Source organism: Rhinolophus hipposideros (assembly GCF_964194185.1).
Source record: "Rhinolophus hipposideros genome assembly, chromosome: 3".
Lineage (NCBI taxonomy): Eukaryota > Metazoa > Chordata > Mammalia > Chiroptera > Rhinolophidae > Rhinolophus > Rhinolophus hipposideros.
Window position 1 is genome coordinate 32,780,771 of NC_138049.1, and position 7,673 is coordinate 32,788,443.

Here is a 7,673-nt window from a genome sequence, read left to right on the forward strand (position 1 = left end):
TTTTAAAGTGAATTTAACAATTTATTTTTATTCCAATGAAATACTTTAAAGCATTCAAAACCACTGGGAGTCATAATAAAAAAAAAAAATCCCTGTTTCTTCTTTCTCTCTTTTTAGGGACAGCCCAGCCCTCTTCTTCCTCATTGGAAGCACAATAAACCATCACTAACAACCCAATTTCAGCTATCAAAGATGAGAGGAGAAGGAATACTTGGTGAATCTCACATTGCTTTCAATTGTGCTTTGAAACCTTAATAAACACTTGTGATAATTTTATACTCCTATGGAGAAATGGATTGCTCAACCTCATGTTAGTAACCAAAAGCTGCTTTTTAAATAATCTATTTGGCTGTATTACATATTTTTCTTGCTCTGTTGCAAACGGTCATGTTTACCCTCGAGACCTACTATAATATACCCTGGAGACTCCACTGACCTGAGTCCCTGAAGCAGCCACTGATGTCTTGTGATCAATGGATAAAAAAATAGGTCCTTAAAACAAAGCATCTGTTCTCTTTCCCCACACCACCCCCAGCTTTGCCACTTTTGTCAGCTGTTTGAAAGCTCTAATTAAAGCTACTGTGTTTTGATACACAGCCAGACCCCAATAGGTTGAATTACAAGTTATCCTGCAGTCAGAGACTCAAGGCTGGATCCTAACTTTTAAAGCTAAAATAGTGAATAACTAGCGTCATTTGATCAAGTTTAGCATTGGCTTTCTGGCAGAGAGACAAAAAATAGGGGTAGATGCTTTTTTTATTAATATTCAGAACATACTCATCTTTGTCTCAATGATTCTGTTTTAAATAACCCCAAATCCCTTGTAATTAACAACAAAATTAAGTGCTATCTTCAGGCATTACTAAACAATGAATAACATCAAATATGAGATACTCTGGAAGCATTTTATCACTGTATGAAAGGCACCCCATCAATTGACGAATGTTTCTGTTCATATAGAATAGAAAGGATACTTGGCCAGGCTTAATGAAGAGACAAAGTATAAGAACTACACAGCACTCTCAAGGATTTCAGGATGTCAATGAAGAAATAAGACGTTTACACATAAAATGGTAACTAATATAAACATTCCTGCAACTGAATATAAATTATAATGCTATACCTAATATTTCTATAACTCTGTAGAACTTACAAAGTTTAAACTTCACAACAACTCTGTGAATTTGGTATTGTTACCACCATTCAAAGGGTAAAGAAATTGGGATTTAGGGAGACAGACACTTGGCCAGGATTTCACATCTAGTAAAAAATATGGCCTGACATCAAATTCATGATTTTAGCTATTCTAGGCAATTAAATGTCTAGAAAATCAGAATTGGAACATGGCCGGGTCAGGGAAGCATTCATGATAGATATTTGATTTGACTGTCCTAAGCAAATAGGTCATATTAAATGCAAGACAAGTTCATTGGCAAAGGCATGGTAATGGGACTTCTTGAAGCCCCATTGGATTTGTAGGACAGTTTGTCTTAAGGGGAGGCTTCACGTGAGGCGGGAATGGTAAAGCTTAGTGTTTATACCTTACTCGGTAAACCAATGAGTGATTAACGAAAATTTTGGAATGGGGTGACTTATCTCTGAAAAAAATGGCAATAGCCTTCAGTAAGGTACATGAATCTGAAGTATTCTTCATTTTTTTTAGTAAGTTACTTATAGGAACTCAGGACTGCCCTACTATGACAGAATAAATGTTCAGATCACTAATCTTGGCAAAAATGTTATAGTTACCATTGAATTGCCAAAATCCATTCACAGATGCTCTAATTCTGTTTGATAGTAGCTGAAGGATATCCACTTATGTCAGCTGCTTCTTTGTAGCAATCCCTATAAATTCTAGGAATCATTTTTTTGGATGAGAAATTTGGGTCATTATCACCTCTAATAAACAGTTTTTGTTTTTAAGGACTTGGAACATTTTCTGAGGCACAGTGTTGTTTCTCAAAAGCCTTGAGATTCCCAGGAAACGGGGAAGAGGCGTGGCAGAGAGGACATGAAGAGCATAACAGTGACAACTGGTTTGGAGTCTATGGGGTGAGGCTTTGAGACGTAATAATAGCCTCAGATGTAGGGTTAGGGAACACTGCTTTTTTTGTCTTTCTTTTCCAGGTCAGAGCTAAACAAGTTCCTGAGGCAACAGAATAAAGGTCTGTACCATTGATAGTTTCTCCAATAGAACTTTGCTCCTCTTCTAAAATTCTCTGTCAGTGAAGCATTGGGAGAATGTAGGGGTTTGAAAGGTTCATTAAAATTGTTCTTTGAACACTACACCAAATACTTTTATAACAATATATGGAAGAAAAACACACCAGGATGAATAAGATCAATTAGTATTCTGAAAATGTTCTCAACACTTAAATAATTGGAGATAAATATTAAGGCCATATAATAGAAAGTTATCTTTTCTATTATTCCTTTCCTTCCATTCTCTGATTCCAAATTTCTTGTTATTTTAAGAGCATGAAAGGTTTATTTGTTCTTACATGGACCTTGAATAGTTTGTATAGTTAATACCCATGGATAAGATTATAATTTCTATGACATTATTTGACTCACATAATTTAAAAACTATCATCACGGCACCAGGTCGACCTTGTTTATTGAGCTTCTGTGCACCACCAATTTAGACATCATAGAAACCTGGTGCTTTGCCCTCAAGTATTGAAACTTGATTATAGAGAAAAATACACATACCTTTGAAGCATTTCCAAAGTTAGTCAACTGTATTGCAATAGCACAAATTAAATACACACATATAAAATAAAATTAGAGTGGAAATGGCAGACTAGCCAGGTTAAATAATAACTTTCTGACTACAGATGGTGCCCACAACCCAGCCAGCAGATGGAGACTTTTTCAAAGTCCCAGGCTTTGCCAAGCCCCATTCTACCTAGAAGAAATAGGTCATCCTTTTTCAGTCTGACAAAAACCATGGTGAAAGTGCCAGTCTTGAAGAAAAAAAAGAGGAAGACTCTAACACAGTAACTCAAAATTTTCAGAGGAATGAAGAAATTTCTCTAGATTCATAAAAATCCATTAGAAGATTAAGTTTCTTTAACAAACCAAAAGATTTTTTAAAAAATGCTCTTTAGCAAATCAAAAGATAAAAAAAAATGCAAAGTATAATCATCAGAGAATAAAAGACTTCATTTATTTCATTCAACAAATATCGAGTACCTGGCCAGGGACTGTTGTAAGTCTTGACAAGTACAGCTATGAGCACAACTGATCAAATCCCTTCCCTCAATGCTTAGAGTCTACTGGAAGAAGAGAAAACAAACAGATATGTAAATAATAGATATAAGATGCCACATGATGATATATTGGGAAATGAAACAGAAAGAGAATAGGGTGCAGTGGAGTGGGATTCCATTGAAATAGCATGATGAAGCAGTCCTCATTGAGAAGATGATATTTGAGCAAAGATCATAAGAATGTGAGGGGATGAACTCTATAGATATCTGGGGGAAAGAGTGTTCTAAGTAGAGGGAATAAGTGCAAATGTCCTGAGACAGCAGTATGTCCTATGTGTTGGAGGCACAGCAAAGAAGCCAATGTGGCTAGAGAGGAATGAGCAAGGGAAAAAGAAATAGAAAAGAAACTAGAAGGGTAATTGAGGAGCAGGTTGCGTAAGGTCCCCTAGGGTGTTAAAGACTTCTGCTTCTACTCCAAATAAATAGAAAACCATTTCAGGGCTTTAACCATAGAGTGATATGACCTTACACATGTTATAAAGGTATTACTCTGCCTGCCATATTGAAAATTTTTGTTAAAAACCTAAACATGTAATTCTTAACATTAAAAACAAGGAGTTTGTGAAAATATTATTTATCAGCCAAAAATAGAAATGCCTTGTCCTTTGTACAAAAAGGGCTAATTCATCCTCATATGAGCATTTGGCTGAAAAATGGTGCCGGGGTTAGAACGGATCCATCCACCCTCTCTCTCGGCCATCCTCATGACCAATTGTACACACTGAAGTGCCAGCTGGTCAGGATTAGTTACTCCCTTCCTACAGTGGATAGTGAAAGGAAGATGTAGGCCTCAGGAACTTAGCAAGTACAAGTTGCACTACTTGTCTCTCCTCCTGCGCCCATTAATCAACTTACTCTCAGCAAATAAACCGTATTTTTATTAATCAAAATAAGATTTCTTTACTTCAATTACTTCCTCTAAAAAATAAAGCACACAATCATCAGAGTAAAAGGCAAGTCCCAACCTGACATCCAAGGCTTCATCAACACAACCATGTTCTTTCTCATACTTTCTATTTTTTCTGAACATACACAGTGAGCTGTTAGCCAAACCAAACAGCTATTTTGTTTCTTTGTTCACGCTATTTGCTCCACTTAAAATGCTTTCCTAACTCCCATTTCTCCTGATCCAAATCATACCCGAAATGAAGCAACGAAATGAAGTTGAAAGAGCAAGAACCTAAAACTCAGAAGCCCTGGGTGACTATTAAACTTTGGTTTGATTTCATCACTTAAACTTTCTCAGCATGTTTTCTTATCTGTTATTATCACAGAGTGTGCTATACACAAACTAGATGACTTATGTGGAAGTCCCTATAGACTGCAAAAATAAAAACACATTTATTTAGTCAATAAATATTATTTCATGGAAAGGGAAAGGAGAATAGAGGGAATGTGGGAAAATATTTAGGAATAAGAGAGTTCAGCGGTAAGTACTATCACAGAGGGTGTCTATGGCTGCCTAAGGATTCTCCCCTCTATTGTACCTGGTCCTATGGTGGAGAGAAATTAAGCAGTTCCACACCTGACACCTGTGGGGCTTGGGGCAAAAGTACAAATGGAGGCCCATATTCTACATGTCATATACCTTCATAACAACAAAATTGCAAAATACATGTAAAACGGGTTTTTGTATGATTTGGAAGTCTGAAAAATACTAAAGTTGGCTGAATTCAATCACTGTTACACGTCTGGTATTCTGCTTATAGACTGGTGATATGAGTAATAAAGATAAACAATAAACATTCCCTTAAATTTATTTTTCTTGTCCTCATTTTAGCAAAATCATTAACGATGTACTATAAGTATACAATACAGAATTTAAAGACTTGTTACCAAAAAAATGTAATATTTTTTATTGATTACATATCGATATATTTTATATACATTGAATTCAATAAAACATTAAAATATTAAAAAAAACATGTATCACACACATTTACTTTCACCTGTTTTAGATAAGACTAGGCACTGGGAAGTCTAAAAGTAATTTAGGGTAACTCCCTGCTTCATTTTATTTGTGAAGTAGGGAAAATGATAGACCATTTTTAGTCGTCATTGTTTCTTCAGTTCTTTCCTTGAACAGACATAAGAATATATCAGGAGCAAAGGTTAGAGGTCAAGAACCTGGCTCAAGATAGGGAAGCCTAGGTTCGTTTGAAGTCTACTTTTATCCATGCTGCGCCCTGATTTCTCTACCTATACAGTTACTGTGGGCCTGATTGTTAGAATGTATGGATGGGAGAGAGCGAGGACTCTGAATCAATAGTGGCTCTGTGAGCAGGAAGAGCTTGCATCCCCTGGAACATGGCATGATTTCAGAACTCTCAGAAAAACCCTACCCAGAAAAATCTTTGATAAAAGTGAACTGGCACTTGAAGGAAATTGACCAGGTTGTTGGGAGGTCTATGGCTGGAGCTGGGCTTCCTGTTCCTCTCTAGGCCCAACTTCCTGTGAAACTTTATGGTTCTAACTTCTTGCAGCGGGTGGGAGGGAGGGAGTCAAGGGAGGGTATTGGGGCAGAATGTATATGGGAGACATCTTGGGAAATCGTTCTTTTTTGCATGTGGGTGGCCGGCCGGAAGGTGCGGGTTCCCACATTGTGGTGGTTTCGTTTTCTTTTTTCGAATAACCCCTTTTTTTTGATGGACTATCTAGAAGGTTTTTGTCCAATTAACCCCTTCTTCCTCACAGAAACTTGAAATACTGGAAAGAATTTCCTTCTAAAAGTCGTAGGAGGAAAGAGACAGCATCCAAACTACTTCCCGTAAAACTATATTTCATCTTTAATGAGTAGCTTGTGAAATCAAGGACTCCAGAGTTCCCAGAAATAACAAAAGTAATTATAAGTGACTTATAGTCTCTTAGATTTATTTTTTTTTTTAAGCTTAGCGCTGGAATGGATTATTATCTGGCTAATTCAAGTAACGGTAGCAGATGCAAAAGTCTAGCTTAAAAAATTTAAATCTCTCTTTTTAATCTGAATTACTTAGAGTATGGCAGTAACTCAGGGATTTAGAAATGCAGGATGTGTGGGCATAGGATAAGGCCTAGGGTTTGATCACAACACGGCAGGAAAGTGAATTTCCTTCCAGAAGTGGAGAGTTTGGGCGAAAGACGCGGTATCTACGTGGGGTCTGCACTTCCCATGGAGCAGCCTGGGAAGCAGGGGGTGAGGTCAGGGTCAGCGCCCTTCTGAGCGTGGCCTTGGAGCGGAGGAAGGTTAGCACTGAGTGGTCAGAAGGTAAAGTTACAGGCGAAAAGAAAGCAGGAAATCCAACTTTCTGTCTCCTCCTCCTCCTCCTCCTCTCACCCCATAAACACACACACGTGTGCCTCGTGGGAGAGGTATTTCCTGAGCATGAAAATACCAGGATTGTATCCAGGATACAATTTGGTTTTCACTCGATGGAATACAAGTGAGAGGACACCTCTCCCCTTCCCGATGTCCTTCAGGAAGTGGTAATGAGCGACTCCACAGAAAAGCTCACGGAAGTGGCCACAGACACACCCTCACAGAGGTGAGTAAGGACGCTCAGAGCAGAGGCATCAGGTCCGAGGCCCAGCGGTGACCGTCAGTCAGGAACTCTTACTGGGCCAAGTTAGAGGCCAGGCAGCCAAGCAGCCAAAGGTACAGCTGATAGAGAGAAAAAAAGCTGTTGACATTGAGTAGCTGATCAACTGTTATAAGAGAATGTTGTTTGTCCAAATGGGAGACAAAAGAATAATACAATTGGTCTTTTAACAGAAAGAGAGAGGATTCCTCTTCCTGAGCTGTTAAATTTGATGTGTAGCTCTAGGCAGATAGATGATTGAGAGGAAAAGGATCAGATCAGGAAGGGCTTAAGGACCTCGTGCAAATGGGGTTGAATGTCACAAAAACAATATTGGTATCAGGGTTCAAATGGATGTTAACTTAGAAAAAGGCAGGGCAAACCTCCTTCCTGAACTTTTTCGTATCTTTAAATTTGTGTTACAGTGTCTGTAACAATCGAAGTTAGCTTGTTCACTACTTTCATTCTGGAGGACAGGTGTACACATATATGTTGGTATTTGCCTTTTTTCATTATTTATTCAACAAATGTTCATTGGCCTTTTTGTTCTACTTAAATCACAATGAGAAACAAGAACCTTTCTAATCTTTTAATTCATTTATTCTTGCCACATAATGATAAAAATAATTCTTCTAATTAAACATTTCTGAAAGAGGTGATATTTGAATGAGCATTTAGTAGTCTTTAAATATTAAGAATATTTATTTTGTTTTTTTAATTCCAGTCCAAAAAGAGCAATTTGGAAAACTGCTAAAAGCATCTGCAAATCATATTTGTATGAAAGATACTTGATAATTATCAAACTGGCTACAAGAGAAGCATGAGATTGAGAGGATAGGTCATTCTG

The 7,673-nt window shown here is 37.5% G+C and overlaps 1 protein-coding gene across 3 annotated transcripts in view; it reads left to right on the forward strand.

Annotated features, from left to right (window-relative positions):
- The window catches only part of KIAA0408, a 44,324-nt gene extending 39,218 nt beyond the window's left edge, over window positions 1–5,106 (forward strand). Inside the window, exons 7-9 of one of the 3 annotated variants that reach the window (XR_013992223.1) lie at window positions 118–214; window positions 961–1,073; window positions 1,925–5,106. The gene's annotated coding sequence lies outside the window, so the exon portion shown is untranslated. Of the gene's footprint in view, window positions 1–117 lie in introns of all 3 variants that reach the window. The other 2 variants (XR_013992222.1, XR_013992221.1) reach the window with 2 other exon arrangements.
- The last annotated feature ends 2,567 nt before the right edge of the window (window positions 5,107–7,673 follow it).